At 41.5% G+C, this 16,993-nt stretch overlaps 1 protein-coding gene across 5 annotated transcripts in view; it reads right to left on the bottom strand.

Annotated features, from left to right (window-relative positions):
• The window catches only part of CADM2 (cell adhesion molecule 2), a 1,033,208-nt gene that overhangs the window by 970,480 nt on the left and 45,735 nt on the right, over nt 1-16,993 (bottom strand). The window lies entirely within an intron of this gene.

The following is a 16,993-nucleotide window of genomic DNA, read 5'->3' as shown; positions in this document are numbered from 1 at the left end:
TATACAGCTTTTGTAATATATGCAGCAAGGTCTTTTATACTTAACATACATTTTGCAAGTTCCAACTAATTAAAATGTTTAAAAATTGTTATACAAGTTAAGGATTCAAGAAAACTGACAAAATATTCGTTTCTATTTATTTCATCAAGCTGTTGTACAAATAAGCATATTTTAAATGCATTTCTCAATTTATCGGATTTGAAAGCAATTATATAATATGCCATGAAATACAGTTACGTCATGAGAGCAAATTGCCAAAAGTCACTGGCTTCTATTATTCAAACATACAAAAAGACTGCTTTAATTCACATCAGTTTTCTATGGTGAAATTAAAATACTTAATGACAAACAATCGTGAAATCGATAAATGTTTTTTCACAACAATAAGAATCAGAAGATTTTAGTTCTCTTCTGTAGTGTGTGGGAGGTCTGTTTCATTTTGTTTTTCAAATTCAGGACTCTAGAAAGAGCTAGGTTAACTCCTATTGAAACTATGTTGTAAAAACACTTACTTTGGATACTTTAGAGTATCAAAACTCATCCTTGGCACTTGACAGTAGTAGCATTCAGCACACAAATTCCAACAGTGTGTAAACTTATATATTCCTCCTCCCTCCACCCCCATCAGTCTTCTGTATTCAGCTCAAACATCCACCCAAACACCTACAGGAGGTAGGGCTTTGTAGAGTGTTCAGGCTATGACACTGAACAAAACTTTATAGTAAATAGCATCAAAACAGCTGGTAGATCCAAAGCAATGAGCACAGTTATCTTCATTCATATTTAGAAGATCAGCATCCATTTCAACCACTGGAGTTCAAGACCTATACTAAGGCCTAAAAGTTGATTGACTAATGGAAATCTAAGAACTCCACATTTTTCACAAAATTGCTGAGCCAGAACAGCAAGTTAGGAAGAGGTTGATTATGAACAATCCTACCAATTTCAGGAAAGAGTATCTTCGTTAAAGGCCCTGCAAGAGTTTGCTTAAAGACAGTTCATTCTCTTGACCAACAATGTACCTAGGACTTCCTTCTGTCTTTCACTAGCCACTAGCTACTGCAGCCTGAAGCATCCTCAAAACTTCAAGTGATATGGCCCAAAACTCAAACAGGCTACAATTCTGTTAAGACACCAATCTGATTACAATGATAGTGGCAAATATGAGTTTCCACAAAAACAAAAAACACTCTCCATAGGGAGATAAAGTTAGAGTCTGTAACTAGGCTGTCAATCACCTAAAACAGTTCTGGAGTGCAAGTCACATGCCACAGTGGAAGCAAGGAACTTTTCTTTGCAAATAAGATTTAAAAAGTAGAATATCAAGAATGTACAGAAGGCAAACAGTCTGAATAGGTATTAGATTCTTTCACCAGTAGTCTAGACTTCTCACCTCATTTGTTCCATGTCATCTGTAAATCAGTCACCAGGGAGAACAAGTGCAGTTGAGGGGGTATTTAGGGGAAACTTTATTGAAGAGGTGTGGATTAGAGATTATAAAAATCTTATCAAACTATCAAAAGACTGGTCAATTTTCTGACCAGCTTTCCTTCCCCCCCAACCTTGGCTCCTCGGAAGCTCACTAGTTCCATCAGCCTCCAAATGTGGAATATCAAAAGACTGAAGTGTGAAAAAGTAGAGTTACTCCTTTAGTGAGACACCCATTCAGCTTCAAGTAAATTTTTTTTTAAATATTATGTTTATACATATACATAAGCATGCACATACATACTACATATGAATTGGCAATATCTATGTGATAAATTGCAGGAGCATCCATCTTGGACAGCCTCATCTGCAAACTGCCTAATAATTTGCATAGCAGCTTTTAACAGGCACTGTTGAATTATGCCCTACCCCAAATAAAAACACATACTTCCAGAAGTGATAGTATCCATCTGTCTACAAAGGAAAAAAATAATCCACCAAAATTACACTAAGGTATAGTGTGCTCAATATTATATCCTGGATGCACATCGGCTCTAAGGCCTGGTATGAGGCAGACTCAAGCTGCTTGGCAAGTGGCAGTTTCTGCCTTCGAGGAATTATCCTCACAGCACTGCTTGTCCTACTCCTGCAGCTAGTGGAAAAGCTTAGTTTACCACCTCCTTGGCTGGGCTCTCTGCCTTCTAGCTTGACCAGAAAAGAACCTCTGATCCATTCCTGGCCTGTGCAGAAACAGAGGGTTCTTCAGCCTGTCTGCAAAACCAGCAGAGCTCACTACAAATGCACTGTTACTTTAGCTAAGAGGAGGTGAAGGAGAAGGATTTCCCTGCAGGAAGGAATTAATCTGTTAAAAATATTAAATCTTCCCCTTGCCTCTCAAAAATATTACTTATTAAATCACTTCAATTTTCAAAAGGCACAATAAATGTTTATATTAGAGAGCATATTAATGGTCTTTAATATGCGTAGAGATACAATCTTTGTTCAACTCTAAAACTAAGATGAAGTTTCACCTTTTCATGTCCACAGTTAGCATTACAGAATGTATTAAACAATTGAACATATTTTCATAAAACTCCTTGGAGGGGTCTTGGGTATTTTCTTAACTAGTCTTCTGATCTAATTTAGAATGCACATTGTCAATGCATCTAAAAGCTAGTTTTGTAACTTAAAAGGAATAATGTACTCCTAAAGGTTAATTAGTGAGCTTGTTTAACTTTACTTGGTTTTCCTTGAAAGAACATCTCTAGTGGAAAGCTCTCTAAAGATTAGAAAATTATACCTGATAGAAAAAATTCTATCAAATATTTGTACAAAGGATTGAAGCACATAAGCAGCTTGGTATGTAACAAATACAGTACCATTTCCTGCAAATTCTGATCAAACATTGTTCCCAGAACTATTTGAACCTTTGATGTTCATCCATATTTTTTATGTTGATGTTGTATCTTTAGCACTGTTTAATTTAGATGAGTGATAGATGTAGAAAACCTCTGCAAAATATGTATTTCTATATTAGCTCAACTAATATTTAACTGGGAAAAGTACTAGTTTCCAAATGTTATAGGACACTAGGATGTAAGAAGATTCTCTCCCTGGATTTTCCTTTGAAGAAAGATGAGGTTCAAGGCTTTCAGCTATGACCACACCTGAGGCAAACAAGACCTCTAATAACGTATTAGAGAGTGTTTGAGACTTGCTAAAAGGACTCTATCGGCAACATCTCGAGAACTTAATTCCACCCCTCCCAGGTTTCTGCACCATCTTGCTGAAACATGAACCATTACTAGGTTGTCAGTGTACACGAAGTGAAGCACTCCTAAAACAAAAGGCCATTAAGAAATGTAGTCTCGTTGGAGAGATGGCAAACTGAATATTCGGCCTTTGGATAAAGCCAGAGTCCATGAGTGTTTTGAACTCCAGATTCAAATACTATACAGAGGAAGGAACTTTCCTACATTCACTCAGATCTGAGAGAATTAAACCCTTCACAAACCTAAATGGAGCCCAATACCAGCACCTATGGAATGCCATACCAGAGTGGCTTGAAAGGGGAGGGAAGAATTAGCATCTGTGAATTATTGAGACACCATAAGGGATTAGGGATTTGATTGTACTCCTTCCCACTGGGATGATGTCCAGATTTCTCCAATTCTGAACAGAGAGGATTATGATCTTTAGAACCTAGAATGAAAGGGACTAGAAGTTTGTCCTTTCTCCCCAAAAAGTAACAGAATCCCAGAACCAGTCAGTTTGAGTTTTGCTTCAAAAAAGGAAGCTGGCCAAATTGTTCATTCTGCAAAGAAGGGAGGCAATGTACTACAGAACCCACTTGTTCCTTGCTTGAAACAAGGAACTCAGAGGCAGCACCAAGCCTACCTTGCTAAATAAAAGGGACTCTCCAAAACAACTAAATGAGAACCATCACTAAAGGGTTTACATTGTACAGGTATATCCAGCTCTTGGGGGGAAAAAGACAGCGTCCCAATAAAATGTATTTAACACTTAATCAGTTCTTGGAGACTGGGCAGGCTAGATGCCACCCACTGCAGATGGTCCTCACAGAACAAGTGCCACTTGTTAAGCCTTCTAAAAAGTCTTGACTATAGACTTTAGAAATCAAGAATCCTTGAACAAGCAGAGAACATACATATATCTGCTTAGTTGCACTCTAATATAGGTTAAAACACTGACTTGTCTTATTTTGGACTACTTTTATAATCTTATTTTACATTGAGACCCCTACCTAGCAATGTGCATATTCAGCAAATGTATAATTTTAAACACGAGTAGGTCAGCTGAAGATACCAGGACCACTCACATGCTTAAAGTTTTCTACATGCTTCGGCCCAGATCTAGTAAAGGGTCCAAGTGCCCCTGATACCAATAACAGGCTATATATTGAAAAGGATTCCACTTCAGTACACAAGTTTCCCTATTCACAAGTTTTTTGGTATGTAAGTGAATCTTTTCACCTCAGAGAAGCTGTGTAAATTTGCACCCAAAAGGGTGCAAAAATCTCAGATGCCAAATGAAAGAGACATGGGTCAGGATGAGTAATCTGATCCTGCATATAGAGCGAAGAAACTCAGGTGTCACAGATTCAATCAGGAACACCCTAATGGCCACATACCAGCCTGCTGTATGGGGAAATCTAAGACTCTGGATCCCCCAAATATTTTAAGCTTCCTGGGTCTCAGAAGCCCACAGCATGGTTTCCACCATGGCCCTTCTGGCACATTTCCTGCCCTCCGGCTAAATCTGCTACCTCTTCACAGAAATGGAAGCCACCAGCTCACTGCCTTGGGCTGTGAAGACCAGCACTGACCCCTAACAAACCCCAGTAGCCATTTCAGCATAGAAGCCTGGCTAAAACATTCTTTGAAGAGGCTAAATAATATGGTACTGTGCCTTGTGTGTATGATCACAGTCTCTAGCCTAAACTGGTGCAGAGAGGAGGGCAGGGGTTTGGGGAAGAAGCACACCCCACACTTAAGATGTAGTCTGAGCTGGGCCCCCTTGATGCTGCAGAGCTACCTCAGGCCAGCACATGCACAATGAGAAGAGGTGTGTGCTATGAGGGCAGCTCTATCAGGGCAGGAGGAGCAACCAGCATCCCAGCTCTGTGGGAAAGGGCTCTCTAGGGATAGAGTGTGCAGATGTCCACCCCAAGACAGAGAAGCCCTTTCTCTGTAATGGGTGGGAGGAACGTCAGGCCCTGCTCTCCTGTGTGCGGGGAGGTTGCTGTCTCTATACTGATAGTGGGCCCCCACATGGAGGGGAGAGGGGGCAGTTAGAGAACGCAATGGGAGGGAGCTACAGCCGGAAGGGAAGACCCATGAAGCCTGAAATAAAAGTGGACAGCAGTGAATTGAAAGACCAGCTGGGTTCCATAATATTAGAAGTGGCTGCTGTGAAAGCCATGCTCATGCGGAATAAGGCAAGAAATAGGTCAAAGAAGTCTAAAATAAAATGTAGCTCCATTTCTTGAACCATTCCATTCTACTTTAACTCTTCCAATATTATCAGTTTTGCTTTTAATAATCTTTCACAAATGTATACCACTGTCACTGCAGCCCCAAAGCCTAGATTTGAGCCAGTAGTCTCAGCCCAGAATAAGAAGTAGACCAGAGGTGAAAGTAAGCCAGTACACCCTGGTACAGCATACTCCAGTGGCTGGAAACCCAGGCCCTTTAAATTGCCTCCAGAGCCCCACTGCTGAAGCCCTGGGGTAGCAGCTGTGGGGCTCCAGTGGCTATTTAAAGAGCCCGGGGTTTCCCTGCTTCTACCGCCCCAGCCCTTTAAATAGCCGCCGGAGCCTTGCTGCTGCTACTCCAGGGCTGCAGTGGCTAATTAAAAGACCGGGGCAGTAGAAGCAGGGGAGCCCTGGGCCCTTTAAATAGCCCCGGAATCCCAGGCTGCTGCTACTACCCCGGTGGAGGAGTGGGGGAGCACTTACCTTACAGGGTGGGCTGGGGTTGGCTCTGACCCCGTAGGCCCCGCCCCTTCCGGGGGCCAGAGCTGGCCCCAGCATACTGGTAAATCACTCGACTTACTTTAACCCCTGAAGTAGACTGAAAGCCTCACCTCCGAAGGAGTCTTTCCCTATTTCCCCCTTGCTTCCAGAGGGGAAATAAACGAAATCTGCTCCTGGCCATTACTAATACCAGATTGCTAGTACCTCCCCCTGAGCACTGGTTCAACTGCATCAGAGAGCATACTGACAGGGCAGAGCCAAGGCTGTACACAGTCCCCACCCTACTACATCTGCTCTTCATCCACCTGGATGTACAACCTCCTTATCTCCCTACCATGCCTGCAATGGAGAGGCAAGAAATCCAGAGGGCTGGCCCTAACTGTTTTGCACAGGTACTCAATTTTTCCCCCAAATTGATTGAGATGAACTTTCTAAGAAATTACAATTTTAACCAAAAACTCCAAAAAGTGTTAGTGAAGGTTGTCATCATGTGTGTTGTATTTTTCCAACCACCTGGCTGAAATGTAGGTTTAGGATATAAAAAAAAAAAATCTCAAAAAAATCCGAAGTAAAAATACAGTAAGAGAATTTACACATATTGAAAAAACAGTAAGATATCACAATTAGCTCTACTGTTTTACAGTTGCCCCCAGAGAAGAACAGAGTGTCAGAAGGAAAGTTAAAGAAATCCATATTGCACCCATTTTCTCCATTTCCTTCAATATAACATACAATATATATTGACTTCTACTCCAAGATCCAAATGACAGAAAGAGAAAAGGCTTGCATGGTCACAAGACTGGGGATCTGCAGCAACAAATGTCTAATGTAACATAAGAACATAAGAATGGCCCTACTGGGTCAGACCAAAGGTCCATCTAGCCCAGTATCCTGTCTTCCAAAAGTGGCCAGTGCCAGGTGCCCCAGAGGGAATGAACAGAACAAATAATCATCAAGTGATCCATCCCATTGCTCATTCCCAGCTTCTGGCAAACAGAGACTAGGGACACCATTCCTTCCCGTCCTGGCTAGTAGCCATTGATGGACCTATCCTCCATGAATGTATCTAGTTCTTCTTTGAACCCTGTTATGGTCTTGGCCTTCACAACATCCTCTGGCAAGGAGTTCCACAGGTTGACTGTACATTGTGTGAAGAAATACTTCCTTTTGTTTTAAACCTGTTGCCTATTCATTTCATTTGGTGACCCCCTAGTTCTTGTGTTATGAAAAGGAGTAAACACTTCCTTATCTACTTTCTCTACATCAGTCATGATTTTATAGACTTCAATCATATCTCCGCTTAGCAGTCTTTTTCCAAGCTGAAAAGTCCCAGTCTTATTAATCTCTCCTCATATGTAAGCCGTTCTATACCCCTAATAATGTTTGTTGCCCTTTTCTGAACTTTTTCCAATTTCAATATATCTTTTTTGAGATGGGATGACCACACCTGCACACAGTATTCAAGATGTGGGAGTTCCATGGATTTATAGAGAGGCAACATGATATTTTCTGTCTCATTATCTATCCTTTTCTTAATTATTCCCAGCATTCCATTTGCGTTTTTGACTGGCGCTGCACATTGAGTGGATGTTTTCAGAAAACTATCCATAATGACTCCAAGATCTCTTTCTTGAGTGGTAACAGCTAATTTAGACTCCATCATTGTATACATATTGTTGGGATTATGCTATCCAATGTGCATTACTTTGCATTTATCAACACTGAATTTCATCTGCCATTTTGTTGCCTAGTCACCCAGTTTTGAGAGATCCTTTTGTAGCTCTTCGCAGTCTGCCTGGGTCTTAACTATCTTTAGTAATTTTTGCCACGTCACTGTTTACCCCTTTTTCCAGATCATTTATGAATATGTTGAATAGGATTGGTCCCAGAACAGACCCCTGGGGGACACCACTATTTACCTCTCTACATTCTCAGAATGTTCCATTTATACCTACCTTTTTTTCCTGTCTTAACCAGTTACCAATCCATGAGAGCACCTCCCCTCTTATCCCGTGGCAGCTTACTTTGCAAAAGAGCCTTTGGTGAGGGACCTTGTCAAAGGCTTTCTGAAAATCTACGTACACTATATCCACTGGATCCCCTTGGTCCACATGCTTGTTGACCCGCTCAAAGAATTCTAGTAGATTGGGGAGGGATGATTTCCCTTTACTAAAACCATGTTGACTCTTCTCCAACAAATTATGTTGATCTAGATGTCTGACAATATTGTTCTTTATTATAGTTTCAACCAGTTTGCCCAGTACTGAAGTCAGGCTTACAGGCCTGTAATTGTCGGGATCACCTCTGGAGCCCTTTTTAAAAATTGGCATCACATTAGCTATCCTCCAGTCTGGTACAGAAGCTACCAGTTCTGCAATTTCACATTTGAGTTCCTTCAGACTGGTGACTTACTGCTGTTTAATTTATCAATTTGTTCCAAAACCTCCTCTAATGACACCTCAATCTGGGACAGTTCCTCAGATTTGTCACCAAAAAAGAATGGCTCATGTTTGGGAATCTAACAAATCATTGCGTAAGAGTGCAACATGGATAAATGTAAGTGAAAACAGAAGTTCCCTCTAGAGTAAACCTCATCAGTTGCATTAACAAAAGATCAGCAACCACCATCATCATTGCTTCCACTACTGGAGATTGGAAACAATTCAGGTGATGCATCCAATAAGTTCTCTAAGAAAGTAATGAAGTTAGATCACCAACAGATCTTAAGTAAATAAACCTATACTCTCAATGCTAGTAAATATTACAGAAAATCATTTATTTCTTAAAATTCTAGTGACAGGTAGGTATGCTTCTGGTGAATTTGTATGTACTTAAGTTAGAGAAAAGGTTCACAATGTTCCCCTTGTACAAATATTTATAATTGGAAGTTATTTATGAACATGCAAAATCTTTTCATGTTTCACAGATACAAATATTAGGGGGAAAAATCTTCCCTTTTCGACTTAGGAATAAATTTTCAAATGCTTCACATGCCTTACCTCCCCAAAATTCTGGTCTTTCAGCCAGCCTTGATAGGGACATCAATCTTTGAAAACAGGCATTATTCTGGGTGCACCTACTTGCCCAACCGTTTATAGTTACTAAAAACTAGTTTTTTTGTTTTAACTATAGTTAAATAGATTAAGAGGAAAAGTGATAATTGTCATTTATTCCATACCTTCTAAACATCCACTGCCAACCATTCCACAAGAGAGAGAGAGAGGAAAAAAAAACCCGACCATCATCAACCCACAGACCCAGCTAGAAATTCATTGCCCAAGTGCCTCTGCACAGGGCCAGTATGCAGTGTAATATCAGCTTCTTTATTGTGCCTGCCAAAGATTACAACTACTCCCAAAGGAACAAAGCTCTCTCCAGGGATGAAAGCCACACACATCTCAGATTTGTCTGAAAGCTCTTCTCAATCAAATGCCTGTTTTACATGAAACATTGTGCCACACTAGAGATAAACACTTTTTTCTGAGCATCAAGACAGACTTTAGTGAATAAGGCTAAGTTTACTACATCTGAACAATTTATGAACGGTAAAGTCTTACCACAGAATTAAAATCTACACCACACCTATTTTCAATAGGAAACTTAAATCTGTAATTGAACATTCTGCACTTTACTCAAAAAAAGTAGCACTCAACATGTTTGTTTAGTCTGCTGCTTTGCAAAATACAAGAAAAGAGTTGGGCAGACTGCAAAAACAGCAACAGGCATGTAGAAGGAAGAACTGCAAATAAATTAAGTTGCTAAATTACTGAACATTAGTATGAAGTCCAATATAGTTTTATTTTAATTTCTGTACATTGTGAGAATAGAAGTTAGTTTGAACTAAATAAATTGGAAAATTGAAATATTGAACTAAAATGAGGAAGTGGTTCAAAAATAATAATAATACTACTAAAGCAACCAACTTGTATCAGTCAGAAGCCTGAGAGTTCAACTGCTATACTGTTACAAAGAGAACTGTCAGTATGATAATAACAACAATAGATTAGAATCCAAATCTTTATCATGTAAAGTAATAAAGATAAAAAATAGTGAAATAAGGCTTAAAGTATTACCATAGGGGCTATGGGCAAAATGGTAAGAGACAACTGCTAAACCTATAAGCTGTTTGGTCCATATGTATGTTCGCTTGTGAAACTGAGATGGAGAGATTACTCACCTTATGCTACGCAGTAACTGTGATTCTTCAAACTGTCCCCCTATGGGTTCTCCACTGTAGATGGTGTATTCATGTCCCTGCACCTCAGATCAAAGCAGAGTCCATTCAGCCCACACACGTGCTCTCCATGTCTTGTGCCTTACCTCTATATAGTGTTTTGTGTGGCTGATAAGGCATGATCCTTTGATGCCCTGAGTAGGCAGTTGTTTACAGATAGATCATGATTCCTAATCTGCAAAGATGGGCTGCTACCTCACATAGGAGCTTTGAGAACACTGTGTTGATGATAGGCTGAATGGAAGCGCCCTGTACTGAAAATGGTCTTGATCCAGGGTGAATCTCAGGAACCTCCTGTGGGATGGCTGGATGATATGAAAATAAGCATCTTGTAGGTCGAGGGCAGAGTGGTTCTCTGGTCCGGAGATGGAATTATTGCTGCTTATGTAGCAATCTTTAATGTGTGTGCCTTTATGTACTTGTTTAGTGAACTCAGATCCAGAATGGGTCTCTATTCTTTTTCGGTAGCAGGAAGTATTGGAGTAGAAACCTTTCCCTTTGTGCTCACTGGGAACTGGTTCTATAGTTCTAAGGTTTAGGAGGAGACTTCCTGATGTAACAGGAACTCATAAGAAGGTCCCTGAAGAGGGACAGGGAGGAAGGATGGGTAAGAGGGAGAGAGGTAAAGTGGATGAATAGCCACTGGAAATTTCCAGTATCTACCTGTTTGAGGTTCTCTTTCCCAGTTTTGTCAAAAAAAGGAACATGTCCAAAAGGACATAGATAATTCAAGTTCTGAAGCAATTTATGGTGGGAGTGGTAGCGCAGGACCTTGACCAATGTCTCAACATTAATATTTCAACATTAAGAGCTATACAGTTGAAGTTTGGGGGTGATGTCAGCCTTTGTACTAATTGTCTTTTCTGCTAGAGTTTGTATTTTCTCTGGGGTGGAGGGAAGTGGGCAGTTCAGGATCTTTATGATGCCTGTGATTTGCTGCACTTTTTCCATGTAGGCATGTAGATTCCCAAGGAACGGAACATGGCTCAAGTCCTTTAGTGCACGGAGTGAAGTGTGCTTTCTCCATGAAGAGTTTGAATCCTTGAAACGGAAGGTCCTGCACAGTCATCTGGACTTCTCTTGGGAGGTCCAAAAGGTGAAGCCATGAAGCTCCTCGTTACTACTACCATAGATATGGAGCAGGCAGCTGTGTCTGCAGCATCTAATGAGGTCCTTGCCAGAGGCTGACCCTCAACAATGAAGGCTTGGAACTGCTTTTTGGTTATTTGGGAGAGCTTCAATAAAGACATTGTTTTTCATAATTGATGTGCTTACCTTGATGGTGAAATATAATTTGCAATCCTATACTGTATACTGATAAGTAGGATTTCCTGCTGAATAAATCTAGTCTTTTCCAGTCCTTCTCATGGGTTGTTGATTTAGCGTAGTGCTGTCTGCCATGGTCATTTACAGCATCTATCACAAGGATGTAGGTGATGGATGGGAAGAGAAAAAGTCCATGTCTTTAGAGAGCTGTGATAGGGTGGACAAGGCCCAAAGCCCCGCATCACAGGCCTCAGGGTCCTGCCACACCCAGCCCAGGAGAGGACCAGTGGAGAGGTCCTCCAAGCAGGCTAGAGTGGCTGCAGGGGAAGCAGCCACAGAGGCTGCAGAGCACAGTCAATGAGGGTCCAACAGGCTCAGATAAAAAGGAGCTGCAGGATCAGAGAGATTGCATTTTGCTTGCTAGGACTGGGGGAGCAAGAGGTGCTCCTGGCTGGCTGCAAGGACAAAGGTGGGTAGTTGTTGGCAGAGACCAGGGAAGCGAGGGTATAGTTTCTGGCTAGCTGCCAGGAGTCACTGAAGACAGGACCAGGGAAGGGACTGTCCATGGAATGTGACCCCACCACCCCTGGGAAGGGAGCTGATCTAGACTGACCCAACTGGAAAGCTGGAGTCAGAGGACTAAAGTGAAGAGCCACCAGGGAGGAAGTCCTGGGGGTGCTGCTCCACTGCAGAGTAGGATCCTTCACATGTAAGCTGACCAACTAGGGTATTGAGATTGTTGGTCAGACTGAGGACCAGGGCCTGAGTCCGGGGAGGTCTATAGGGACAATGTAGGTGGCTCAGAGAGGACTGAGTTGCTGAAGACCCATCGAGATATCCATGGGCTGAAGGGGGTACTTTGAGACGTCAGTGTCACCCACTGAAAAGAACAGATTGCAGGCACTGTCTGCCAGAGAAAGGGGCTACTCGTGAGAGCCAGGTGCCTACCCTATTACAAGGGGACAGAATATTTTGCATCTGCCCTTTCGCATGTGGGTGGTATTGTGGCTGGTGTTTGCCAGATGATTTTGGCTGGGTCTAGCAGGGTCTTGTTGATCGGGTGTGCAATATGAGCTGATGAGGATGTATGGAGGATGTCCAGCAGGCTGTGTTGCGACTCCTTTACTTCTCTGATGGGGATCTGAAGTAAGTGTGCCACTCTCCTGGTGAGGTACTGAAATTGTTTAAAGTCATCTGCCATAATTGGAGGAGGCAGCATAACAGCTTCATCTGGAAAAGATGAAGAAATGTTGGTTGCTGGAGTAATTTCTTTATCCATTCTTTCCTCCTGTTCCTCAAGAGAAGAGACTCTTAAGGATCAGGGAGTCTAGACAGAGAAACAGAGGGAGATAGTTTTCATGTATCCCTATGTGAGACATTTGGGGTTCTAGAGAACTAGTGGCTGCCCATGGGTCCCAATATGGCCACTGCAGTGGTACAAAGGGCATGGGTGGTGGTATCCAATGATGTCCATATCAAGTGCTGGGCCTTGCCTGTTATTTCAATATTGTGGATCTGCAAGTGTTTTAGTTGACTGGTCCCTTGATGTTGCCCTGGTGAGCTTTGCACTGAAACCGAAGACGTTATCATTGCCCTCTTCTTGAATCAATAGAGGTGGAGCAGATAAAGGGGGTTGATGGTGAGCATCCCAGTACCATGGGGAATTCAGGAGACAAATATAGTTGGTACAGGGGATTCCAGCATTTCAGGTGACCAAGAGGTCCTTGGAGAAATGGAATTCCAGCAGTACTGTGGTTGTAATCTATACCACAAGTCTAGAAGGCCCAGTCTGTTGAAGCAGTCAGTGGTACCTGTAGTCTTCTGTGGTCCGATGATCAACCGGAGCACCATCTTCTGGCTGACATGCTTGATACAGAGGCTCTCCTTTGTCTCCAGTGGTGCTGTTTTAGAAGAGGTAGTCCAGTCTGTACCACTATTCTTGTCTGACTGTACCAATGCCTCTGAGCCTGTGACCTCATGTCTTTGGGCTTACAGACAGCACTGGTACTTGAAGAGTCCAATGTCTCATGGGTACCCCACTGCAATTAATTGGTACCAACGTCAATTATTTTACTAGCAATCTTTTTCCCTAGTTAATTCTCCAGTCTGAGGACTTGCAGCCCTCCTTTGTGGACTCATGAGAGGAATCAGATTTCCTCTTTGACCCCACTGGAATGTGATGTCCCGCAGACATTGGTTGCATTAGGGATTGTTGCTCCAGGGCGATGTCTGCGGTCTGGGAGTGGATGTGGGTCTAAGTGACCTTTCCCTCAGAAGGCGTTGATTTTCAGTTCACATATCCTGTCTTTGATTTTAATTTCAGACAAAGTACACCTTTGTGGTATGCAGGATTCTCCTAATCAGCAAGTGCAGCATGAATGGCTGTCTGAACAGAATAACTTCTCTGCAGGAGAGACCGTGTTTAAACCCAAGGGATTCGGGCATGTCCCTTTTCAATGTTTGTTTCTCCCCCCTCCAAGAGGGAGAGATAATGAAAGCAGAAAGGGCAGGAAGATAAGATTTTTTAAAAATGTGTGGCTTTTGGAAAGGGAAAGGGAGTAATATTAGTCTAGGTAACAAACTCCACTGGCTACTCTATAGACTAAAATAAAGTTTAGATATGAATCAACTCAGACTCTGCTAATGCTCTGTCTCAGGCCAAGGGTGACTGAGAGGAACCAAGGACTGTTTGCCCACACAGCACTGGATATTCTAGGGAGCATAACAGGGAGAGCACATATGCAGGCTGCATGGACTCTGCTACCTAAAATCTCCAATTTCAGACCTAGGGACACTACTCAAACAAGAATATATGGCTCTTTCCTCTGTGCTCAGCTGCAGAGGAAGACTTAAAAAAGTACCACTGGGGCACCATGACAGAGAACCAGAGTTTTGCACCAGGTGGCAAATTCAATCCCTTGCCCTGCCAGATTTTCCCACCACCACCACTCCCCTTAAGTTTGGTTCAGATTGTTTCTCTAGCTTAGTGTTCACCTCTATTTGTCTCCCGTGTTCACCACAATGATTTTCCAGTAGTTTCTGATTGGCACTCTTCTTTCCTTTTGTCCTGTGATCCACAGCTACTGCTTAAGTGATGTGGTACTATCAACACTCAAAAAACCCATGCTGCAACAACATTAAGGACACTGTTCTCTCAGCACTGAGTTTGGTTAAAATCATAAAAGATGTTCAATATTTCTGATTAGTCTTACCAAATGATCAAAATATTATTCCAATCTTTGCTTATGTAGCGTTTTTCATCTTCAAACTGCTTTTTAAACATTAACTCAGTTGCTCTCAGAATACCTCAGTAAAGTAATATTTATTCATTCTAGAACACTTTTATATGTTTGAAAACAAAGTCCTCAAAAAGCAAAATGTTTGAAAGATCTTGGTCTGGACACTACAAAGATTCAACTATTAGGAAAGTAGATCAAAGAAACTGATTTGTACACAAAACATTAGGAGAGTCACTGCAAAGTAAAACGTCTTTTATTCAGTGTATTCAACTACACCAAATGAAGAAGAAATTCCCAAAAAGATAGTGAAGCAGAATAAAAAAAATACACAACCCAATAAGAGACTAAAATGTAAGAAATGTTGAAAAAAGTATTTGCTTTAGTTTGCCGATAAAAACTAAGTTAGTGTAATTAAAATGGAGAGGTTTCGTAGACTTAGCAGCATCTATCTTGCCTTTGAATAAATACAGAAATTATTCCTGCCATATATTTTCAGCAAGTCAAGTGTTACCAATCCAGCTATAAACATGAAGAGTCAATATTTCTGGTAAAATGCAAAAACTAAGTCCTTACCATGTATTAGATAGCTCACAATACTCTTGTCTCCCCTCTCCCCCTTCCTCCAAAGGATAGGGATGTTTATCAAATTTGGCTAGGGCACTGTGGTGGTTATGGCTAAATTTTCATAAGGGTTTACTATATTTTCATGTCTATTTTTGTGTGTCTTGTTGCCCATTATACCTGCTTTTCATTGTGCTAAGGCAGTATAGTTATTGGCTTGAAATAAAGACCCTAGAAACTAATTGATCGAAAAACCCAACATCTTACAATGTAGGGGCCCAATCCTGAAAACTTTTAATCACATCAGCAAGAGTTTGCAGGTTCAGGACATAGATATGAAAGGAACAAAGACTGGATGATTGGAACGTGGTGTTACAACAGGGACTGATTCAACATTATAGATTCATAGATTCATAGATATTTAGGTCAGAAGGGACCATTATGATCATCTAGTCTGACCTCCTGCACAATGCAGGCCACAGAATTTCACCCACCACTCCTAAAAAAGACCTCACACCTATATCTGTGCTATTGAAGTCCTCAAATTGTAGTTTGAAGACCTCAAGGAGCAGAGAATCCTCCAGCAAGTGACCCGTGCCCCATGCTACAGAGGAAGGCGAAAAACCTCCAGGGCCTTCCAATCTGCCCTGGAGGAAAATTCCTTCCCGACCCCAAATATGGCGATCAGCTAAACCCTGAGCATATGGGCAAGATTCATCAGCCAGATACTACAGAAAATTCTTTCCCGGGTAACTTGGATCTTACCCCATCTAAAAACCCATCACAGGCCATTGGGCCTATTTACCATGAATATTTAATTACCAAAACCATGTTATCCCATCATACCATCTCCTCCATAAACTTATCGAGTTTAATCTTAAAGCAAGATAGATCTTTTGCCCCCACTACTTCCCTCGGAAGGCTATTCCAAAACTTCACTCCTCTGATGGTTAGAAACCTTCGTCTAATTTCTAATCTAAATTTCCTAGTGGCCAGTTTATATCCATTTGTTCTTGTGTCCACATTGGTATTGAGTTTAAATAATTCCTCTCCCTCTCTGGTATTTATCCCTCTGATATATTTATAGAGAGCAATCATATCTCCCCTCAACCTTCTTTTAGTTAGGCTAAACAAGCCAAGCTCCCTGAGTCTCCTTTCATAAGACAAGTTTTCCATTCCTCGGATCATCCTAGTAGCCCTTCTCTGTACCTGTTCCAGTTTGAATTCATCCTTCTTAAACATGGGAGACCAGAACTGCACACAGTATTCCAGGTGAGGTCTCACCAGTGCCTTATATAACGGTACTAAAACCTCCTTATCCCTACTGGAAATACCTCTCCTGATGCATCCCAAGACGACATTAGCTTTTTTCACAGCCATATCACATTGGCAGCTCATAGTCAACCTATGATCAACCAATACTCCAAGGTCCTTTTCCTCCTCCGTTACTTCTAGTTGATGCGTCCCTAGCTTATAACTAAAATTCTTGTTATTAATCCCTAAATGCATGACCTTACACTTCTCACTATTAAATTTCATCCTATTCCTATTACTCCAGTTTACAAGGTCATCCAGATCCTCCTGTAGGGTATCCCTGTCCTTCTCTAAATTAGCAATACCTCCCAGCTTTGTATCATCTGCAAACTTTATTAGCACACTCCCACTTTTTGTGCCCAGGTCAGTAATAAAAAGATTAAATAAGATTGGTCCCAAAACTGATCCTTGAGGAACTCCACTGGTAACCTCCCTCCAACTTGACAGTTCACCTTT

The sequence above is a fragment of the Lepidochelys kempii genome, chromosome 1 (genome assembly GCF_965140265.1).
Source record: "Lepidochelys kempii isolate rLepKem1 chromosome 1, rLepKem1.hap2, whole genome shotgun sequence".
Taxonomy (NCBI): domain Eukaryota; kingdom Metazoa; phylum Chordata; order Testudines; family Cheloniidae; genus Lepidochelys; species Lepidochelys kempii.
Note: the sequence above shows the minus strand (reverse complement) of the source record. Positions and strands in the feature narration are given on the sequence as shown.